Here is a 25,038-nt window from a genome sequence, read left to right on the forward strand (position 1 = left end):
AGCTTTACTTGTGTAGGTGTGAGAAACAAACCCGATACCAATTCTACTGTTGTAGCATTACATTGAGTGACACTCGATACATCCACAATCTTTGGAAAAGGTAACTTGGTATTGTTCTCTCATTTTCCTACTCACCTCCACTTGGTTATGATGGATAGGCCAACTACTTCAGCGAACCCACTCTTCGAGGGTCAATATCATGAACGTGACTACGTCACCAAGAACACTTCTTCGTCGCTCAACGAGCTCTCCATCAACAAAGTGAAGCTTTGGGTGATCGCATTGAGCAACTCGCCACCTACCTTTGTCAATCGGAAGCACGGAACCATGACTACCTAGACGCCAAGCTCGCCAAACAAATGGAAGAATTCCGCACCATGGTCGTGAGCTAAGCGTCTTCCTTAACTTCTTCACCAAGACGGCGCCGCCACTCAACTCGCCACTTGTTGGCATACTCTTCTTCCGATGCGAGTCCTCCTCGAGCTCCATTTCCTCGCGGCGAGTACTCTTAAGCTCACCAAGCTCAAGAAAATCCATTCCATGGCAATGGTTTGCAAGACTGAGTCCGAGCACACGAAAGGGCAAGACGTGAGGCCCAAGACACCGAGGACCAAGAGCAACCTCCACAAGTGCAATGTCAAGAATCTCAAGACGGTGATGCAATCCGACAAGCACAAGAGCGCCGTGAAGCACAAGCACTCAAAGCACAATGCACACTCCACGAGGCCACTAGAGCCGCCGAGGACCGCAACCGTCAAGTGCGTGAACAAGAAGAAGCACTCCGTCAAGCACGACAAGAAGAAGTCTCCCAACTTGAAGAGCAACAAGAGAGGCGAAACCAAGCGCATATGCCTCGTCCTCTTCCACAACAAGAGCGACACCAAGTGGAACGAGTGCTTGAAGACCCTCCTCCATGCCAAGAGCGACATCAAGCGGAACAAGCATTTGAGGACCTTCCTCCACGGCAAGAGTGATATCAAAACCTCCACTATGATGAAGAACTCCACTACGGCAAGCTCAAGTTCACCATGCCCAAGTTCCCCGGAAGCAATGATCTCGAAGAATATTCTCATGGGCATTAAAGGTGGACAAGATATTCCATCTTCACAACTACGACGAGGAAAATAATATCGCCACGGCCTCCCTCGAGTTTCAAGACAACGTCCTCATTTGGTGGGAACAAGTGATCGAGCGACGACAAGCAAGAGGCGAACCACCCATCACAACTTGGACACAAATGAAGGATGTCATGCGAGCTCGCTTCGTGCCTACACACTACACCCGTGATATTTTCAAGAAGTTGCAACTCCTCAAGCAAGGCACGAAGACGGTGGAAGAATACTACCAAGAAATGGAGATTGCCATGATAAGAGCCAATGTCAAGGAAGATGACGAGCAAACTATGGCACGCTTCTTGAACGGCCTAAACCACCCAATCAAGCAGATTGCCGACTTCCATCCCTACTCCAACCTCCTAGAGTTAGTTCACCAAGCGACCAAGGCCGAACGACAAGTGCAAGATAACTTCAAATACGCCAAGTACTCTTCCAGGACTTACGGCTCCTACACTCAAGATCCCATGACCTCGGCACCTCCTACCTCGACTAGAGCATCACCAAGTACCGACGACAAGTCAAGTTCTAAGCAAGTCACGCCTTCCTCGACTCGTCCTCCTGCAAGCAACTACAAATCCAAAACTCCCTCATCATCGGCGCCACCGAATGATCCCGTCAAGACGAGTTCTATCAAGTGCTTCACCTGTGGTGGCCAAGGACACAAGTCCTTCGAGTGCACCAACAAGCGAACCATGATTTTCAACGATGATGGCACATACGACTCCATGAGTGAAGAAGAAATGGAAGCCCTTGAGCACGTGGCCATGCACCGGCGCGTGAACAAAGATGAAGATGATCAAGTCTTTTGTGACAATGATTCAAGTCCCTCTCTCGTGGTCTCCAAGGTCTTGACGCTTCAACACCACCAAGAAGAAGACCAATGGTGCCACATCTTCCACACCAAGGCTGGCATCAATGGGCGTTCCCTGAAAGTTATCATCGACGGAGGAAGTTTCCACAACTTGGCAAGTGAAGAGCTATGTTCCAAGCTACAATTGGTCAATAAGAAGCATCCTCGTCCCTACAAGGTCCAATGACTTAGTGACTCTGGCACTATTTATGTGGAACACACGGTGCAAGTTTCCTTCAAGATCGGCAGCTACGAGGACACCTTGGAGTGTGACGTCATTCCAATGTCCATGTGTCATCTTCTCTTGGGAAGACCTTGGCAATTCGACCGCGGCGTCATCCACAATGGAAGAACAAACCACTATAGCTTCAAGATGAAGGGCAAGGAGTACGTGCTACGACCTATGTCATCAACCAAGTGATCGCCGACAAGCAAGCATCCACACATCGCGGAGAGACTAGTGAGATAGTGAACCACCAGAAAGAAAGTGTCGGGGATATACCCTGCGTTATGACCCGGCCGGAAGTATGACCCGGCTAGACTTGGCGACTTACTAAGTGACCCGCCCAGATCTCTCCACTCACTGATGACCTGGCCAAGCCAGGTGATTCATTGGTAACCCGGCAGGCGGTTCAGAGGAGCGACAAGACCCAGAGGCACAGAAGGCTCAAGGCCCAGAAGGCCGGCTCATGTTATGGTGGGCCGGCTTAAGAGGAAAGGCATAAGGAGTATTCCCTACAAAGGAAGCAAGACTAGGATTCTACTTGTGATAGAATAGTCCTAATCCTACTAGGACTCCACATGTAACCCGCCCCTCCAACTTATATAAGAAGGGGCAGGGCACCCCAAGAGGGACAGGTTTTACAAGTTAGGTTTTAGACAGACAAGTCAATAGCTCTCGAGATAGAGCACCCTTGTAATCGTGATCATCATCATCAATATCAATGAAGCAGGAGTAGGCTTTTACCTCTGCCGTGAGGGGCCAAACCTGGGTAAAAAATCTCGCGTCTCTTGTCCTTATCAACCCCTCTCAAGCTACCAGTTAAATGCGTTGCCTCACGATTAAGTCCTCACACTAGGAAATATGTCGTGACAAATCCACGACAGAAAGTGGGCGCCACAAACCCAAAATGAGTGACTCTTCGCCATGAGAGAAAAACTTAGTCCTCCTAGCCACCAAAACTGAGATGAAAGAAGTCTGTGAGAACCCATTGAGTGTCATACAGTACGTCCTAGTGTGCAAAGATGAGGTGGCAAGGACTAACCCTTCTAACACTCTTCCTCTAGTATTCTCTAAATTGTTGCAGGAATTCGCAGATGTCTTCCCCGATGAGCTACCTCTGGGTCTTCCTCCAATATGTGGCATCGAACACTAGATCGACCTCATCCCCGGAGCACCTCTTCCGAACAAGGCTCCATACCGCATCAACCCCAAAGAAACTAAAGAGATCCAATGGCAAGTACAATAACTCATCGATAATGGCCTTGTACGTGAAAGCTTAAGCCCTTGTGTCGTTCCGGTTATTCTTGTGCCTAAGAAACACGGTAGTTTTCACATGTGTTCCGATTGTAGACCCATCAATGCTATCGCCTTTCGCTATAGGCATCCCGTTCCACACCTTGATGATATGCTAGATGAGCTTAGCGGTGCCACCATTTTCTCAAAAAAATCTTAAAAGTGGCTATTACCAAATACGCATTCAAGAAGGTGGTGAATGGAAAACCGCTTCTAAAACTAAATGTGGCTTGTACGAGTGGTTAGTTATGCCTACGGGTTTATCGGAAGCTCCCGGTACTTTCATGCGTGTTATGCATTTTGTGCTTCGTCCATACATTGGAGTGTTTGTTATGGTCTACTTTGAAGACATACTTGTGTTTAGCAAGTCCATCAAAGATCATGTAAATCATCTTAGGTCCGTTTTGCAAACTCTTCGAAAAGAACGTCTTTATGCCAATATGGAAAAATGCACTTTTGGTGTTGACAAGCTTGTTTTCTTGGGTTTCATTGTTTCTTCCAAGGGTGTTCATCTTAATGAGTCTAAAACTGAAGCAATTAAAACTTGGCCACAACCCACTAATTTGCAACAAGTGCGTAGTTTCATTGTTCTTGCGGGATTTTATCGTCGCTTTGTGAAAGACTTTGGCACTATTGCCGCACTGTTGCATGCCTTGAGTAAGAAAAATGCACCCTTTTTTGGGGACCTTTGCAATCTACCGCATTTGATGAGCTCAAATCTTTGCTTACACATGCTCCGATTCTTGCTTTACCTAACTTCATCAAAACTTTTAAGGTCCATTGCGATGCTAGTGGTAATGGAATTGGTGGAGTTTTGATGCGAGAAAAGGGACCCATTGCATATTTTAGTGAAAAACTTTCCGGTGCTCAACTTAAATATCCCATCTATGACAAACAATTGTATGCTTTAGTGTGTTGTATGCTTTAGTGTGTGTGTTGCATGTTTGGGAGCATTATCTTCGCCCACATGAATTTGTCATACATACCGATCACAAGACACTTAAGTACCTTAACGGTCAAACCAAGTTGAATAGACGGCATGCTAAATGGAGTGAATTTATTGAATCTTTCCCTTATGTGATCAAGTACATTAAGGGCAAAGAAAATGTTGTGGCGGATGCTCTTTCCCGCAAATGCATGTTAGTTACTCAACTTGAATTGAATGTTCTTTGTTTCAAGCATATCAAAGACTTATATGAGCACGATGCTACTTTTGCTACTCCTTATGCTAAGTGTGTGACGCATACATCTTGGGAGCGATATTATATCGCAAATGGTTATCTGATACGTCTCCAAAGTATCTATAATTTTTGATTGTTCCATGTTGTTTTATTATCAATCTTGGATGTTTTATAATCATTTTATAGTCATTTTATATCATTTTTTGGTACTAACCTATTGACATAGTGCCAAGTACCAGTTGCAGTTTTTTCCATGTTTTTTACATCGCAGCAAATCAATATCAAACGGAGTCCAAATGCCACGAAACTCCATGATGATTTTTTATGGGCCAGAAGGAAGGCAATGGGCCCTGGTTGCACCTGGGGGTGCCCCGAGGGGGGCACAACCCACCAGGGCGCGCTAGGAGGTCCAGGCGCGCCCTGGTGGGTTGTGCCCACCCCGGGTGCCCCCGGGACCACCTCTTTGCTCTATAATACCCCAAAATACCAGAACCATAGAAGCATCGATGAAATATTCATCCAGCCGCCGCAGAGTCCAGAACCACCAGATCCAATCTAGACACCATCACAGAGGGGTTCACCACTTCCATTGGTGCCTCTCCGATGATGCGTGAGTAGTTCTTTGTAGACCTTCGGGTCCGTAGTTAGTAGCTAGATGGCTTCCTCTCTCTCGCTGGATTCTCAATACAATGGTCTCTTGGAGATCCATATGATGTAACTCTTTTTGCAGTGTGTTTGTTGGGATCTAATGAACTTCGAGTTTATGATCAGTTATATCTTTTTATATCCATGAAAGTTATTTGAGTTTCTTTGATCTCTTATATGCATGATCTCTTATAGCCTCGTATTTCTTCTCCGATATTTGGGTTTTGTTTGGCCAACTTGATCTATTTATCTTGCAATGGGAAGAGGTGCCCGGTAGTGGGTTCGATCTTACGGTGCTTGATCCCAGTGACAGAAAGGGAACCGACTCGTATGTATCGTTGCTACTAAGGATAAAAAGACGAGATCCCTATCTGTCGCAATAGATAATGGATCTTGTCTACATCATGTCATCGTTCTTATTGCATTACTCCGTTTTCCCATGAACTTAATACACTAGATGCATGCTGGATAGCGGTCGATGTGTGGAGTAATAGTAGTAGATGCAGGCAGGAGTCGGTCTACTAATCTTGGACGTGATGCCTATGTAATGATCATTGCATGGATATCGTCATAATTATTTGAAGTTCTATAAATTGCCCAACAGTAATTTTTTACCCAACGTTTGCTATTTTCTCGAGAGAAGCCACTAGTGAAACCTACGGCCCCCGGGTCTTCTTTCTCATATATTTGCCTTGCGATCTACTTTTCCTTTGCGTTTTTATTCAGATCTATTAATCCAAAAATACAAAAATACATTGCTGTGTTTTATCTTTATTTATTTTATTTGGCGTTCGATCTATCAATCTACTACAATTTACCTTACGTCTGTTTGCCTATCTTGAGGCGTCGTACCTCGGAAGGGACTGACAACCCCTTTAAGTCGTTGGGTTGCGAGGTGTTGTTGTTTGTGTGCAGGTGCTGCTTACGTTGTGTTGCTTGGTTATCCTACTGTTTCGATACCTTGGTTTCATCACCAAGGGAAATACCTACAGTCGCTGTGCTACATCATCCCTCCCTCTCCGTGGAAATACCGACGTAGTTGCAGCAACCATCAAGGAGAATTCTGGCGCCGTTGCCGGGGAGGATCTTCAACATAACCAGGTTCCTAATCACAAATCTCATCTCCTTGCAATTTACATTATTTGCCATTTGCCTCTCGTTTTCCTCTCCCCTACTTCACAAAAATTTTCCGTTTTATTCGTCTCTCTTTTTCGCTAATCTCTTGTTTCTAGTTTCGATGGCTAGCGTCCCTACTCCTCCTTTGTCACCAGATTTTGAAGTTCTTCACATCAACCAAAGACAAGGAGAAAATCTGAAAGATGCCTAGTATAGGCTTATGGAATCATATCGTGTTTCCAATCTAAAGGGGGATGCTAAAGTTTTGCTTCATAATTTTTACATAGGATTGGCTTTGCATCATAGACAACTTCTGGATTTTGCCGCTAAAGGGAATTTTATTGAGCTTGATGCAAATGCTGCCTATGAAATTTTGGAAGGAATTTTGGGAATTCCTCCTCAAAAGAAGGGGTTTTCTTTTACCCCTGAGGGAGTTCAAATGTTGGACAAACTTGGTGATTTGCATAAACATATGGTTGAAATACATAAATATAATGAACCCCTGAAACACCTCAACGGTAGTATCAATCGCAAATACTTCGATTACTCTTTGCAACAAGCGATTGGATATTTTGGATCTTAAGATGGTTTCTTTTCTGGATAATTTAGGGAACCGTAAAGAGACTATCGGGTTTGAGAAAACCCTTACAAAAGTTGCCAAAACATAGATCCTTGCCTTACGCCTAGCTAAGGGCGTAAAACTATAGCGCTTGTTGGGAGGCAACCCAATGAATAAAAATTTATTTTTGCTTTTTGCTTTCTGTTCTTGTGTGTTTACACAATTATGCTACTGGTATGATTGTGTTTTTTGTGTTTTAATTAGTGTTTGTGCCAAGTAAAGCCTTTAGGATCTTCTTGGGTGATAGTTGTTTGATCTTGCTGAAAAAGACAAAAACTTTGTGCTCACGAAAATAATTTTCATAAATCACAAAGAAGAGATTTTGCCCTGATTCTTTTTGCAGAAGATTAATATACAAATTACCCTGCTCTTCCTAATTTGGTAGAATTTTTAGAGTTACAGAAGTATTCGCTAAAGTCAGATTACTACATACTATTCTGTTTTGAAAAATTCTGTTTTCTTTGTGTTGTGTGCTTATTTTCATGGCTCTATGGTTTTCTTTGATGAGTTTTTGCCATAGAAAAGTTGGAATACATTAGATATAATACAAAAACAAAATATGAATTGGTTTGATACAGCACTTATAGTAGTGGTTTGCTTTCTTATACTAACGGGTCTCACGAAGGTTTTGTTGAGTTTTGTGTGATTGAAGTTTTCAAGTTTTGGGTTATCTTACGATGGATGAAAGAAGGATGTAAGAGCCTAATCTTGGGGATGCCCCGGCATCCCAATCTATTATCCAAGAATGAGCAACCAACTAAGCTTGGGGATGCCCCCGAGTGGCATCCCCGCTTTCTTCCAACAACTATCGGTATTTTACTCGAGGCTATATTTTTATTCGTCACATGATATGTGTTTTGCTTGGGGCGTCTTGTATGATATGTGTCTTTGCTTGTTTTATATTGTGTTTTAAGTCATCAATCGTTTCTGGACACACCTATTTGAGAGAGACAAAATTATATCATGACTTGTTAGAATTGCTCTCTATGCTTCACTTAAATCTTTTATGAGCTAGGACTTGCTCTAGTGCTTCACTTATATCTTTTTTAGCACGGTGTGCTTTGTTATTTTTGAGGAAATGCTCTCTTGCTTCACTTAGATTTATTTGAGAGTTAGTTAAATTTTGAAGAAATTCTCTTTTGCTTCACTTAAATTATTTTGAGAGAAAGAAAATTTGTTATGCTCATAATCTTCACTTATATTTGTTTGAGCTTATGAAAAAGCAACTCATGAAAATTAGTCCCAAAGTGATAGATATCCAAGAAGGATAAAGTAAAAGAATGTCATGAACATCATTGGACAAAATAAACTTGATTCTTAGTAATAGTTTTGAGATATGATGATGTGATATGTGAGTTATGTTGATGAATAATTGTGCTCTAGTAAGAATATTGGTGTTAAGGTTTGTGATTCCCTATGCATGCACGAAAGTCAATAATCATGCAACGAAAATTATATCCTACTTGTGGTGCATTATTCGGTGTTAATTATGCTTAATGCTTGCTTCTGAGATTATTCATTTCTTGGTTGGTCGCTTCTCAATCTTTTTGCTAGCCTTCACTTTGCACCAAGTATGACCTCCACTTGTGCATCCAAAATCCTTTAAACTAGTTTTGCCACATGAGTCCACTATATCTACCTATATGTGGTATTCGTTTGCCGTTCTAAGCAAATTTGCATGTGCCATCTCTTATTTTCAAAATAAACTTCTCTTTTGTGTGTTTGTTTCGCTCACGGAACGGTAACGGGTGGCTAATATTTTCCATGTTGGACGTGTTATTCTCACAATGAGTGTTTATTCACTTGTCATTGCACGAGAGTAAAGCAAAGGTCTTAGGGATGCCCAGTCCCAAAATGCAAAAATGAATTTACTTTATGTTACAAATAATAAATTCCTTGGAAAGTGTTGGTATGGAAGGCACCCGTGGATACGACTAGCCATGGAAAGTGAAAGAATGGTGGAAAAAGGAATAAACTTTATTTTCTATTTGTGAACTGCCTATGGCATATCTAGCATGGAAAGTGTTCGTATCACTGCGTCGTTTTTGTTGGTGGGATGGATACACCTCCCAAAATGTTTTTATCTCAAATTTTTCGCTTTGAGCTCTGGCACCTCTACAAATCCCTACTTCCGTCTGCGAAGGGCCTTTCATTTACTTTATGCAATTTCTATTTTGAATTTGAGTCTCCATCTTCTCTTACAAAAGCACCAACTAGGAGGCAATATGATCGTGCTCAAGTATTGGGTGTAGTTAATATTCGAGTGTGTTTCATGAATGGATCAATGTTTGATCATGATGGGCTAGGGATAACTTATTTTAGCGTTGATATTTTGAAAGACATGGTTGCTTGTTGATATGCTTGAGTATCTAAATTATTATGTCAAAACTAGACTATTGCTTTGAATCACATAAAAGTCCAAATGTCCATGCTATAAAGAAAATAATATGATATGACTTGATGAATAGCACTCCACATGAAAAATTCTGTTTTTATCACTTCCCTACTCGAGGACGAGTAGGAGTTAAGCTTGGGGATGCTGATACGTCTCCAAGGTATCTACAATTTTTGATTGTTCCATGCTGTTTTATTATCAATCTTGGATGTTTTATAATTATTTTATAGTCATTTTTTGGTACTAACCTATTGACATAGTGCCAAGTGCCAGTTGCTGTTTTTTCCATGTTTTTTACATCGCAGGAAATCAATATCAAACGGAGTCCAAATGTCACCAAACTCCATGATGATTTTTTATGGCCAGAAGGAAGGCAATGGGCCCTGGTTGCACCGAGGGGGTGCCCCGAGGGGGGCACAACCCACCAAGGCGTGCCAGGAGGCCCAGGCGCGCCCTAGTGGGTTGTGCCCACCTCGGTTGCCCCCCGGGCCGCCTCTTTGTTCTATAAATACCCCAAAAATACCAGAACCCTAGAAGCATCGACGAAATATTCATCCAGCTGCCACAGAGTCCAGAACCACCAGATCCAATCTAGAAACCATCACGGAGGGGTTCACCACTTCCATTGGTGCCTCTCCGATGATGCGTGAGTAGTTCTTTGTAGACCTTCGGGTCCGTAGTTAGTAGCTAGATGGCTTCCTCTCTCTCGTTGGATTCTCAATACAATGGTCTCTTGGAGATCCATATTATGTAACTCTGTTTGCGGTGTGTTTGTTGGGATCTGATGAACTTCGAGTTTTTGATCAGTTATATCTTTTTATATCCATGGAAGTTATTTGAGTTTCTTTGATATCTTATATGCATGATCTCTTATAGCCTCGTATTTATTCTCTGATATTTGGGTTTTGTTTGGCCAACTTGATCTATTTATCTTGCAATGGGAAGAGGTGCCCGGTAGTGGGTTCGATCTTAGGGTGCTTGATCCCAGTGACAGAAAGGGAACCAACACGTATGTATCATTGCTACTAAGGATAAAAAGACGAGATCCCTATCTGCCGCAGTAGATAATGGATCTTGTCTACATCATGTCATCGTTCTTATTGCATTGCTCCGTTTTTCCATGAACTTAATACACTAGATGCATGCTGGATAAAGGTCGATGTGTTGAGTAATAGTAGTAGATGCAGGCAGGAGTTGGTCAACTAATCTTGGACGTGATGCCTATGTTAATGATCATTGCCTGGATATCGTCATAATTATTTGAAGTTCTATCAATTTCCCAATAGTAATTTGCTGACCCACCGTTTGCTATTTTCTCGAGAGAAGCCACTAGTGACACCTACGGCCCCCGGGTCTTCTTTCTCATATATTTGCCTTGCGATTAACTTTTCCTTTGCGTTTTTATTCAGATCTATTAATCCAAAAATCAAAAAATACCTTGCTGCATTTTATCTTTATTTATTTTACTTGGCGTTCGATCTCTCAATCTACTACAATTTACCTCACGTCCGTTTGCCTATCTTGAGGCGCCGTACCCCGGAAGGGACTGAAATCCCCTTTAACTCATTGGGTTGCGAGGTGTTGTTGTTTGTGTGCAGGTGCTGCTTACGTTGTGTTGCTTGGTTCTCCTACTGGTTTGATACCTAGGTTTCATCACTGAGGGAAATACCTACCATCGCTGTGCTACATCATCCCTCCCTCTCGAGGGAAATACCGGCGTAGTTGCAGCAACCATCATTATCTAATGAGAGCTAACAAACTTTGTATACCCGATTCTTCTCTTCGTTTGTTACTTTTGCAAGAGGCTCATGGAGGAGGACTTATGGGACACTTTGGACGAGACAAGACCTTTGCCACGCTCTCCAAGAACTACTTTTGGCCCAAGATGTTCCGCGATGTCTCACGCTTCACCAACCGGTGCTCTACATGCCGCAAAGCTAAGTCACAATATCAATCCCATGGTTTACATATGCCACTTCCTATTCGACATCAACCATGGGAAGATATTAGCATGGATTTTGTGCTTGGACTACCTAGGACTCAAAATGGCAAGGATTCCGTATTTGTTGTTGTGGACCGATTCTCTAAAATAGCCCATTTTATCCCATGCAATAATATAGACGATGCTTCACATGTTGCAAATCTTTTTTGTAGGGAAATCTTGAGGTTACATGGGGTGCCAAAGACAATTGTGTCGGACTGCGACGTCAAGTTCCTTAGCTAATTTTGGAAGAAGCTATGCGCCAAGCTCGGTATCAAGATACTATTCTCGACGGCCTATCATCCTCAAACCGATGGCCAAACGGAAGTCACCAACCGGACGCTCTCCACTCTCCTACCTGTGTTGATCAAGAAGAACATCAAGGTGTGGGAGGAGTGCTTACCCATTGCTGAGTATGCCTACAATCGCGCAAGACACTCTACTACCGGCAAGTCCCCCTTCGAGGTTGTCCACGGCTTCAACCCTTTGTCGCCCTTGGACATCCTTCCTCTGCCGCTACAAGAACGAGCGAACATGGATGCTAGCGCAAGAGCCACCTACCTCAAGTAGATGCATGAAGAAACAAGGTCCATGATCTAGCGTCAAGTACGGCACCTCGCCACCAAGCTCAACATCAACAAGTCACCGATGGTGTTCCAACTGGGCGATCTCGTATGGTTACATCTCCGCAAGGACGGCTTCCCCAAGGAGCGCAAGTCCAAGCTACTTCCGAGAGCCGATGGACCCTTAAAGGTGCTCGCACGCTACAATGACAATGCCTACAAGATCGACATCCCACACAACAAGTACAATGTAGGCGACGTCTTGAACGTCAACGACTTGGCCAAATACCATGGTGATGAAGAAAATGATTCGTGGACGGATCTCTCCCAAGGGGGGGAGATGATGCGGAGCATCCCTCGAGCATCCCCATGGATATATCTTCACCACCACAAGAACGAAGAGGACCAATCATAAGAGCTCGCGCATGTGCCGTCGAAACCGAGGTTAACTCCTTCCTCTTCAAACTCCATGCGAATTCACATGAGAATTGGGTCCTACCTCAAACGGAAGTGTTATGCATGCTTAGGTATCTAAGTGATGATCATCAAGAGGCTAGCACGGAGACCCAAGCACCTATGGAGGAGGAGAAGGAAGAAAGGGGTGAGAAGAACGAAGAAGGGGAGGTCCTGGATAATCCGGGTGCTCAGCCACCTTCGGCCCGGGTGCCCGGCCTCAACCTCGGCGCGGCCCTCCCGCCTGGAGCCACCCGCCACCACCCCAGGTGCCCGGCCCCTCCTGGAGTGTCTACCCCCAGGTGCCCGGGCCCCTTTAACCCGGGTGCCCAGACTCACCACTGTGCCTACGCGTTTTACGGGATAAATTACCCATGTACCCTTGTTTTACCCCAATTCGTCCCTAGCCTATAAGTACTCCCCATCTAGCTCATTTGTGAGGTTAGCAAAGTATTTGATAGACACTAGAGAGCTTTGCTCCTTGTATCCCCTCCTCTTGGAGATCAAGCCGCCTCTTTGGGAAGAATCCTTGTGGATTATCAAGGCGTCCTCTTGGAGAAGATCAACACACTGGTGCAGAGACATGCTATACAAACGGTTTTTAACCCCTTATCGCGACGGTGTTTCGAACCATCGCCAAGTGAGTGACTGCGATAGGGGGGTCCTTCCGACACAACCCAGAACCCGTCGGGGATAGGCCCTCCTGGCACACAGGCTAGGTCAAAATGGGCTCGTGTGCGATCAGGCAAGGCATCGATACCCAGTCATTTCCGTTCGTATGTACATCCCACACGGTGAATCCCAGAAGAACATTTTCGTTCGTATGTATATCATGCACAGTTTTTGTGTGGAAACGTTTGAGCAAGGTGGCCTAACGCAAACAGTTCTCTGCCAGAAGTCGTGTGTAATTGTTAGTTGATCGAATACGCCTACTTTCTAGAAAATGTGTGGGTTGTTTGAGTTCATCGCCCATGCTGATGTCTGAGTAACCATCTGCAATAGAAAACCCCAATAAGCAGGGTAATTAGCCTATTATTGATAATCCATGTAGTAATCAAATTGACATTTCTTATAAAACACACCAGATATTTCATATCCGTATAACGGCAACCGGGATTTCATAATCAAATTACATCAAATAGCTTCAGCACTCAGTTATACCATTACACAACAGCACAAAGTTTCACATGCAACATCAAAAACCTTTGGAAAGTAGCATCATACACGGTAAATAGACACATGAATCTCATCTGGGAAACTGCAGAAACGGAAGGCAAATATTGAGCCTTCAGTGATGTTGAATGCCCTTGCAACTTTAGGCCAGTGGCTATGGATAATTGCCCACCCAACCTTCATCCTCTTCAGGAAGACTTCAATATTGTACCGTGGGTGTTGAATGAATACCTTCCTCGCCTCTTGACCATTACTACAAAAAAATACATTTCCGTGATGATACGTGTTTGTCACAGTAGGTCACATTTTCTGTCATGCATGTACATCCATGCCGATTTTATGACAGAATCAAGATACTCATACATGTGCTGCCGAAGAAGTGTTCCATGACGTCACCAAAAATTATCATCACGGAAGTGTCCACTTCCATGTTGATAAATCGCGCGTCATAGAATTGCTTTCGTCAAGGGTAACTAACACATGGCATCCACCGTAACGGGTCGCCGTTAAGCTATCAGGTTCCGGTTTAGATCCGACAACCCGTTAACAGCCCGGACCAATGGGGATTTTCCCCGTGTAAAATTCTCAATGGCCAGAGGAACCACGTGTCGGCTCACCGTTGGGACAGATGTCATCCACTCATTGGGCCGAATGCGCCTATGTTACATCGACACGTGGCATGGCGCAACAGAGGCCCATTCCTGTGAAAAGGCCGGCCCGTTTGACTTGGTCAAAAGGTAGCGGGCTGGCCCACAGAAAGCCTGTTAACGGCATGTTCGCATATAGCCCATTTACAGCCCGCTAACTCACGGCCCATTATGGCCTATCCGAATTAGGCCCAGTAGCGTCATCTGGGCCGCCCAATATGATTCTAGCCCGTTGTAACTTCCAGCCCATGTATGGCCCATGAAGTCTTTCGACCCATATGAGGCCCTTTGTAACACTTGGCCCATTAACGGCGCGTGGTGAAATTGGCCCGTAATGAACAGTGTATTGTTTTATACCCATTAACAGCCCATTATTCCATTGGGCCGTTTCTAGCCCGTGTTATCTTCTAGCCTTCTTAGGGCCTGATGGCGGCTTAAAGCTACGTTGGTATTTCCCCAAAGAGGTAGGGATGATGCAGCACAACAGCGGTAGGTATTTCCCTCAATGATGAAACCAAGGTTATCGAACCAGTAGGAGAACCAAGCAACACAACGTAAACAACACCTCCACACAAATAACGACTACGCGCAACCCGACGTATAAAAGGGGTTGTCAATCCCTTTCGGGTAGCGGCGCCTCAAGATAGGCAAACAGACGTGAGATAAATTGTAGTAGGTTGATAGATCGAACGCCAAATAAAATAAATAAGAATAAAATGCATCAAGGTATTTTTGTATTTTTGGTTTAATAGATCTAAAAATAAATGTGAAGGAAAAGTAGATCGCAAAGGCAAATATATGAGAAAGAGACCCGGGGGCCATAGGTTTCACTAGTGGCTTCTCTCGAGAAAAATAGCAAACGGTGGGTAAACAAATTATTGTTGGGCAATTGATAGAACTTTAAATAATCATGACAATATCTAGGCTGATCATTACAGAGGAATCACGTCCAAAATTAGTAGATCGACTCCTGCCTGCATCTACTACTATTACTCCACACATCGACCGCTATCAAGCATGCATCTAGTGTATTAAGTTCATGGGAAAACGGAGTACTGTAATAAGAACGATGACATGATGTAGACAAGATATATCTATGTAGAGATAGACCTCATCATTTTATCCTTAGTAGCAACGATACATACGTGTCGGTTCCCCTTCTGTCACTAGGATCAAGCACCGTAAGATCGAACCGACTACAAAGCACCTCTTCCCATTGCAAGATAAATAGATCAAGTTGGCCAAACAAAACCGAAATATCGGAGAAGAAATAAGAGGCTACAAGAGATCATACATATAAGAGATCAAAGAAACTCAAATAACTTTCATGGATATAAAAAGATAGATCTGATCATAAACTCAAAGTTCATCGGATCCCAACAAACACACCGCAAAAAGAGTTACATCATATGGATCTCCAAGAGACCATTGTATTGAGAATGCAACAAGAGAGAGAAAGCCATCTAGCTACTAACTACGGACCCGAAGGTCTACAAAGAACTACTCACGCATCATCGGAGAGGCACCGATGGAAGTGGTGAACCCCTCCGTGATGGTGTCTAGATTGGATCTGGTGGCTCTGGACTCTGCGGCAACTGGAATTGATTTTCTTCGACTCCCCTAGGGTTTCTGGAATATTTGGGTATTTATAGAGCAAAGAGGCGGTCTGGGGGGCACCCACGGTGGGCACAACCCACCAGGGCGCGCCTGGGCTTCCTGGCACGCCCTGGTGGGTTGTGCTCTCCTCGGAGCACCCCCCCCCCAGGTGCAGCGTTGGCCCATTAGGTGTCTTCTGGTCCAAAAAATTCTCCGTGAAGTTTCGTTGCAGTTGGACTCCGTTTGGTATTGATTTCCTGTGATGTAAAAAATATGCAGAAAACAACAACTAGCACTTGGCACTATGTCAATAGGTTAGTACCAAAAAATGATATAAAATGACTATAAAATGATTATAAAACATCCAAGATTGATAATATAACAGCATGGATGTAACATCCCAAAATTCTAAATTTTGGAATGTTATATTAAACAAATAGTTTTGATTGTGATGTGTGAAATTGATTGAAAATTGAAACTTTTTGAAAGTTAAATGAGAGGGAATAAAAGGACTTTCCCAAACTTTCACCTTGCATTTCTGATCTCCATGAATTCAAATTCTTTTCAAATACAAAAACCTAGAGAGAATATGATATGACTTCTTCCATTTAAAATGAAAATGTTTTTTGAAAAATATTTGAATTTCATCTGGAAATATTTCAAATTCAGAAACTTTATGCAACTCAATGATTTTCATGAGAGAAGATAAAATGACTTCTTCAAATCATATGAAATATGAGTTGGAAGTTTCAAAGAATCAAATTTAGAGTCCCTTTGGAATTATTTTCAATTTGGAGTTATTGGGGTTTTATTCAAATTATTTTTCTCCAAAAATAAAATACATGGAAATTAGGGTAAAATGATTCCCTATAGTAGAAAAATGGAGAGAAATAAATTTGAAATTATTTTGGTATTTTAAAATATTTTTATTTGGTTTTTAAATAAACCAGCACTACTGTTTGCTTTACTTAATTTTTTGTGGAATTTATTTGCCGCTAAAAAAATGTTCATGTTGTAGAAAATCTTTTTTTGAAAATTCTGATTATAAGAAGCTATATATAATGTTTTAATTGTTATTTATTTTTATTTTTGTTGTCGGAGTTTAAAAAAGAGAGAGAAACTGCCGAACTGGGCCGACCCAGCCAACCGGGCCTGGCCACGGCCGAGCCCAGCGCACCGCGCACGTCCCCGAGCTCTAGTCGCCCCTCCCTGACCGCTCTGCTGCCCTCCTCGACGACCGGAGCGCCACCCTGATCGAATCTGCCGCCGCCGCCGCGGTAACTCCCGCTCCCCTCTCGTCCGTCCGATCTTCCCCCAACAGTCCCGATTAGATAGGATTTGTTTTTTTGTTTTCAACCGTTTTTCTCTAAATAGCGAGTGTTCGCTAGTTTAGTTTCTGTGGTGAACGTGCTCATCGCTTAAGTCTCTGGAGCGAACGTTCGTTCGTTAGTTTTTCTGTTACGTAGCCAGGGACCTAGATGCAAATACTTTCTGTACAGATCAGCCCCTGCTTTTCAATCTATCACAACTTTTAAACCGTTTGTCCAAATTCAATGAAACCAATGCCAAATTCTTCAACTTGATCTCATCTATCCAGTAAACCAACTTAAGTATATTTTTGAAGCTTTAAAATTTGAATTAGATCAGATTTGAATTCAAACTTGTTTTGGCTATAACTTAAGTGTTATAACTCCGATTTAATTGATTGTTTTTGCAAATTGAAGCTCCTGACATGTACTTTCCGTTAAGATCAAAATCACATAATTTTGCTGCTGTTAAAAATATGTTTCTGTCTAGAAGCTTTATTTGATGGTTTTGAAGTTTTTCGAAGTGTTTTCTTCGTTCTTTTGGATCTTTGAGTGATTGCTTATGTGTGGTTAATTGCTTGCTTACGATAGATTGAACGGAGTGTGACGAGTAGAACTATCAGGAATGATGAGTGCGAAGGATCTTCATCAACAGTACAAGGCAAGTTCACACTTTGATCATACTCTTCATATACCCAGTTTTACTTGCATTAGATACACCCCTCAAATATTTGCATGAGTAGGATTGGGAACATGTGGTTTTGCTATGTAGTTCATGAGGTACGAACCTATGATCCTTGAAACACTCCGGGGATATACGTTATGCTCCTATTGCTTAGCCATGCTCGTAGACGAGGATTGGTATGTGAGAATCATGAAAGTTGTGAGAGTAATATTAACTAAGGGAAACTTAAGGTGGCTACTTTAATACACATCTGGGTGGAATGGTTGGGGCACCCTGGGGATACCAGTGGCTTGCCCGGGCACCTGGGGAATCCAGTGTTGTCCTAGGAGATCCCGAGGTATCCGTGGGATCATCCTATGGAATGCCACCCAGGCTCAAAGGGATCACAAGATTATTCATGCTAGAAACTTTCGTGTGCAGCCACAAGCCATTATGGGCTCTGGCATAGTTGAGTAAGTTGTGGGAAACCTTTCCATGATAGGCTAGCAGATGTAGGGGATTATAGGTGTACTGGCCTATCTATCGGTTAAGGGGATCTCGTCGGAAAGACTGTGTCTCGATCATCCATTTCTCGAACATCATGCAGTCCGAGAAGTTAAACGGAGGAGATTGAGTCTTGTGGGGAAAAGTGCGCAAACCTCTGCAGAGTGTACAAACTAATCATGATTAGCCGTGTCCCCGGTTATGGACATTTTGAGTATGTGGTATTTGAATTATTGGTTGATCTCATCACTTTACTTAATGAATTTGTTGGGTTATTATTATGACTTGGGAATTTTGGGATTGAGTTGGGGTTACCTTCTCAATATGGGTAATTTAACTTAGTAGTAAATAAAATGTATTCCTTTGTTGTAGGAAAAAATTAGCTTTATGCAAAATTAAACTTAGAGCCTCCACCCGCCAAATATGCATATAGAGATAGACAATTCTCATTATTATTCAATGGTGTGAAATTGCCAGTACATTCAATGTACTGACCTACATGGCTGCAACGTCTCATGTTGCAGGATTCCTACGACGGGTTGCGATGTCTACACTGAACTTTGCCGTTGGTGTTGTTGGGACTCCACAACCATGTTGTTACTTCCGCTTTATGGATTGAGGTAATAGTATTTACGTTACTTTATACATGTGATTTACCTCTGTTATAAATCCTCGAGTACTGTGTGTGTCAGCATACCAATCCAGGGATGACACTTAAGCACAGAGACTTCGATCCATTCGGGTCGGGTCGCTAGAATGGAACGATCAAAAATTATAGATACGTTGGAGACGTATCAACATCCTCAACTTAACTCCTACTCATCCTCGAGTAGGTAAGTGATAAAAACAGAATTTTTGATGTGGAATGTTGCCTAACATGTCATATCATATTTCTTTTTTTATAGCATGGACATTTGGAAATTTATGTGATTCAAAGCTATAGTCTAGTTTTGACATGATAATTTAAATACTCAAGCATATCAACAAGAAACCATGTCTTTCAAAATATCAATGCTAAAATAAGTTATCCCTAGCCCATCATGCTCAATCGTTGATCCATTCATGAAACACACTCGCATATTAACTACACCCAATACTCAAGTACGATCATATTGCCTCCTAGTTGGTGCTTTTATAAGAGAAGATGGAGACTCAAATTCGAAAATAAAAATTGCATAAAGTAAAAGAAAGGCCCTTCGCAGAGGCAAGTAGGGATTTGTAGAGGTGCCAGAGCTCAAAGCGAAAAACTTAGAGATAAAAACATTTTGGGAGGTGTATCTTTCCCACCAACGAAAACGACTTAGAGTTCCCAACACTTTCCATGCTAGATATATCATAGGCGGTTCCCAAACAGAAAATGAAGTTTATTCCTTTTTCTACCATACTTTCACTTTCCATGGCTAACCGTATCCACGGGTGCCTTCCATACCAACACTTTCCAAGGAATTTATTGTTTGACAACATAATGTAAATTCATTTTTCATTTCGGGACTGGGCATCCCTAATACCTTTGCCTTACTCTTGTGCAATGACAAGTGAATAAACACTCATCGTGAGAATAACACATCTAGCATGGAAAATATTAGCCACCCCTCACCGCTCCGCGAGCTGTACGAACACGCAAAAGAGAAGTTTATTTTGAAAATTAGAGATGGCACATACAAATTTTCTTAGAACGGCAAAAGAATACCGCATATAGGTAGATATAGTGGACTCATGCGGCAAAACTGGTTTAAAGGTTTTTGGATGCACAAGCAGAGATCATACTTAGTGCAAAATGAAGGCTAGCAAAAGATAGAGAAGCGACCAACCAAGAAACGAATAATCTCATAAGCGAGCATTAAGCACCAAATAATGCACCACAAGTAGGATGTAATTTCATTGCATGACTATTGACTTTCGTGCTTGCATAGGGAATCACAAACCTTAACACCAATATTCTTACTAATGCATAATTACTCATCAACATGACTCACATATCACATCATCATATCTCAAAACTATTACTAAGAATCAAGTTTATTTTGTCCAATGATCTTAATGAAAGTTTTTACTATATCCTTCTTAGATAGCTATCACTTTGGAACTAATTTTCATGTGTTGCTTTTGATAATCTCAAACAAATATAAGTGAAGATCATGAGCATAATATTTCTTTCTCTCAGATTAATTTAAGTGAAGCAAGAGAGAATTTCTTGAAAATTTTACTAACTGTCAAATAAATCTAAGTGAAGCAAGAGAGCATTTCTTCAAAAATACTATAGCACACCGTGCTCAAAAAGATATAAGCGAAGCACTAGAGTAATTCCATAGCTCATAAAAATTTAAGTGAAGCATAGAGAGCAATTCTAACAAGTCATGACATAATTTTGGCTCTCTCAAATAGGTGTGTCCAGCAAGGAATCAAGACTTAAAACACAAAATGAAACAAGCAAAGACTCATATTATACAAGACGCTCCAAGCAAAACACATAGTATGTGATGAATAAAAATATATCTTCGAGTAAAATACCGATGGTCGTTAGAAGAAAGAGGGGATGCCACTCGGGGCATCCCCAAGTTCAATCACACAAAACTCAAGAAAACCTTCGTGAGATCTGTTAGTATAAGAAATCAAAATCACCACTATAAGTATTGTATCAAACCAATTCATATTTTATTCTTGCATTATATCTACTGTATGCCAAGTTTTCTATGGAAAAAACTCATCAAAGAAAACCATAGAGCCATCAAAATAAGCACTCAACGCAAAGAAAACACAATCTGTCAAAAACAGAACAGCCTGTAGCAATCTGACTATTTTGAATAATTATGTAACTCCAAAAATTCTGAAAAATTAGGACGAGCTGAGAAATTTGTATATTAATCTTCAGCAAAAATAATTGGCATTTTATCACGCTCTGGTAAAAAATAAGAATTGTTTTCGTGAGCGCAAAAGTTTCTGTTTTTCAGCAAGATCAAACAACTATCACCCAAGAAGATCCTAAAGGCTTTACTTGGCACAAACACTAATTAAAACACAAAAAACACAATCATAAGAGTAGCATAATTGTGCAAACACTAAAGAACAGAAAGCAAAAAGCAAAAATAAATTTTTATTCATTGGGTAGCCTCCCAACAAGCGCTATTGTTTCACGCCCCTAGCCAGGCATAAGATTTCGATGATGCTCACATGAAAGATAGTTATTGAAACACAAAGAGAGCATCAGAAAACATGTGAAAAACACATTTAAGTCTAACATACTTCCTATGCATAGGCATTTTATAATCAAACAAACTATATAGGCAAGAAATTCCTAGCATATGAAAGGAAAAAGAATAAAACATTGATGATCTCAACATAACATGAGGTAATTTAGTAACATGAAAATTTCTACAACCATATTTCTCTCTCTCATAATTATTATATGTGAGATCATATTAAATTAAACAATATAGCTATCACATAACATATTCTCTATATGATCCACATCAATGCAAAGTTGACACTCATCCAAAATAGTGGGATTATCATCAAATAAAGTCATGACCTCTCCAAGCCCACTTTCATCAAAAAATTCATAAGATTGAACACTCTCCAAATATGTGGGATTATTTTTACCTGAAGTTGACACTCTTCCAAACCCACTTTCAACATTATTGCAAGCATATTCATCATGAGGCTTAAATAAATTTTCAAGATCATAAGAAGAATAACCGCAATCATGATCACTGCAACAAGTAGTGGACATAGCAAAATTAGCATCCCCAAGCTTGGGGTTTTGCATATTATTAGCACAATTGACATTAATAGAATTTATAGTAAAATCATTGCAATCATGCTTTTCATTCAAGGAGCTATGATGAATCACTTCATAATTTTCTTCATCACAATTTTCAGATTCACGAATCTCAAGCAAAACTTCATAAAGATAATCTAGTGCACTCAAATCACTAACAATTGGTTCAACATGATTGGATCTTTTAAAAAGATTAGCAAGTGGATGGGGATCCATATCAATAGATTTCTAGCAAGCAAAGATGCAAGCATATAGAAGGCACATGGCAACACAAGCGAACATGAGATCCGACGAGAAAACGGCGAACGAAAAAGAGGGCGAATAAAAACGGCAAATTTTTGTGAAGTGGGGGAGAGGAAAACGAGAGGCAAATGGCGAATAATGTAATTGCGAGGAGATGAGATTGGCGATTAGGAACCTAGTATATGTTGAAGATCCTCCCCGGCAACGGTGGTAGAAATTCCTTTTGATGCCGGCTTGAAGCTACATCGGTATTTCCACAAAGAGGAAGGGATGATGCAGCACAACAGCGGTAGGTATTTCCCCCAGTGATGAAACCAAGGTTATTGAACCAGTAGGAGAACCAAGCAACACAACGTAAACATCACCTGCACACAAATAACAAGTGCTCGCAACCCGACGTGTAAAAGGGGTTGTCAATCCCTTTCGAGTAGCTACGCCTCAAGATAGGCAAACGGACGTGAGATCAATTGTAGTAGATTGATAGATCGAACGCCAAATAAAATAAATAAGAATAAAATGCAACAAGGTTTTTTTGTATTTTTGGTTTAATAGATCTGTAAATAAATGCAAAGGAAAAGTAGATCGCAAAGGCAAATATATGAGAAAGAGACCCGAGGGCCATAGGTTTCACTAGTGGCTTCTCTCTAGAAAAATAGCAAACATTGGGTAAACAAATTACTGTTGGGCAATTGATAAAAATTCAAATAATCATGACGATATCCAGGCAATTATAATTACATAGGCATCACATCCAAGATTAGTAGACCGACTCTTGCCTGCATCTACTACTATTACTCCACACATCGACCGCTATCCAGCATGCATCTAGTGTATTAAGTTCATGGAATAACGGAGTAATGCAATAAGAACGATGACATGATGTAGACAAGATCTATCTATGTAGATATAGACCCCATCGTTTAAGCTTAGTAGCAACGATACATACGTGTCAGTTCCCCTTCTGTCACTGGGATCAAGCACCGTAAGATCGACCCAATACAAAGCACCTCTTCCCATTGCAAGATAAATAGATCAAGTTGGCCAAACAAAACACAAATATCGAAGAAGAAATACGAGGCTATAAGTTCATGGATATAAAAAGATAGATCTGATCCTAAACACAAAGTTCATCGGATCCCAACAAACACACCGCAAAAAGAGTTACATCATATGGATCTCCAAGACACCATTGTATTGAGAATTCAGCGAGAGAGACAAACCATCTAGCTACTAGCTACGGACCCGAAGGTCTACAAAGAACTACTCGCGCATCATCGGAGAGGCACCAATGGAAGTGGTGAACCCCTCTGTGATGGTGTCTAGATTGGATCTGGTGGTTCTGGACTCTACGGCGGCTGGAGTTGATTTTTGTCGACTCCCCTAGGGTTTCTAGAATATTTGGGTATTGATAGAGCAAAGAGGCGGTCCGGGGGGCACCCGAGGTGGGCACAACCCACCAGGCGCGCCTGGGCCTCCTAGCGCGCCCTGGTGGGTTGTACTTTCCTCGAAGCAACCCCCAGGCGTAGCCTTGGCCCATTAGGTGTCTTCTGGTCCAGAAATATTCTCCGTGATGTTTCGTTGCATTTGGACTCCGTTTGGTATTGATTTCCTGCGATGTAAAAAACATGCAGAAAATAGCAACTGGCACTTGGCACTATGTCAATAGGTTAGTACCAAAAAATGATATAAAATGACTATTAAATGATTATAAAACATCCAGGATTGATAATACAACAGCATGGAACAATCAAAAATTATAGATACGTTGGAGACATATCAGGGCCCATATATTTTTGGGCTTATTTCCAGCATTTGGTTACTTACGGCCCGTTACTGGCCTTTTCTGCTCATGGGCCAAATTCAGCTCGTGGTTACAGTCGGCCCGTTTGTGGCCCGTTAATCCATTGGGCCGTTTTGATAGCGTTATCAAATATGGCCGATTAACGACGGCCTGTTATGGTCGGTCCATGAACGGATGATTCCAGCTCTAGCCCATTTACGACCCATAATGCGGTCCATTACTGGCCCATGTTTGGCCAATTGATCATACGGCCCGTAGAAGGCCCATTGATGCTACGCCCCGTAGAAGGCCCATTGTTTCTACAGCCCATAGAAGGCCCATTGTTTCTACGACCCGTAGGAGGCCCAGGGTGACTACAGTAAATATGTAGCCCATGGTTATTGTGGCCTAGTTTTAAAAAAATAGGTTATTGAGGCCACTAGCAAACCGCGGAAAAAGAACTGCACTGACTACAAGCAAACAAATAAACAAGACATCAAGGAAATAAATAAGCAAGCAACTTACGCTAGGTTATCATGGCTATTACACATATTACATCCACTGGGCATCAAAGTTCACCACCAGTGAAAATATAGGGAACAAAGTAGCATATCACATACACTGGTTGTCAAAGTTGGCGACCAGTGCAAATAAACGCCACAGCAAAACAAGTTCAGAACTGAAACCACTTTAGAAGAGCTCATGAAAGAATATCCTGGGTACCCATAATGCTGGCAAGATGCTTAGCAAGCTTATTAACATTCTCTTGTTTGGCGCTTAAATCCTCCAGCGCTTGCTGTTGCACCAGAAACTATGCATCTGGATTCTGCAGGGACTTCCTCAGTCCTTCGGCTTCTTGGCGCATCACAGCCGACTGATGCCTTTCAGCTTCTAGCTGAGACTGAAGAAGCC

The sequence above is a fragment of the Aegilops tauschii genome, chromosome 3 (assembly GCF_002575655.3).
Source record: "Aegilops tauschii subsp. strangulata cultivar AL8/78 chromosome 3, Aet v6.0, whole genome shotgun sequence".
Classification (NCBI taxonomy): Eukaryota; Viridiplantae; Streptophyta; class Magnoliopsida; order Poales; family Poaceae; genus Aegilops; species Aegilops tauschii.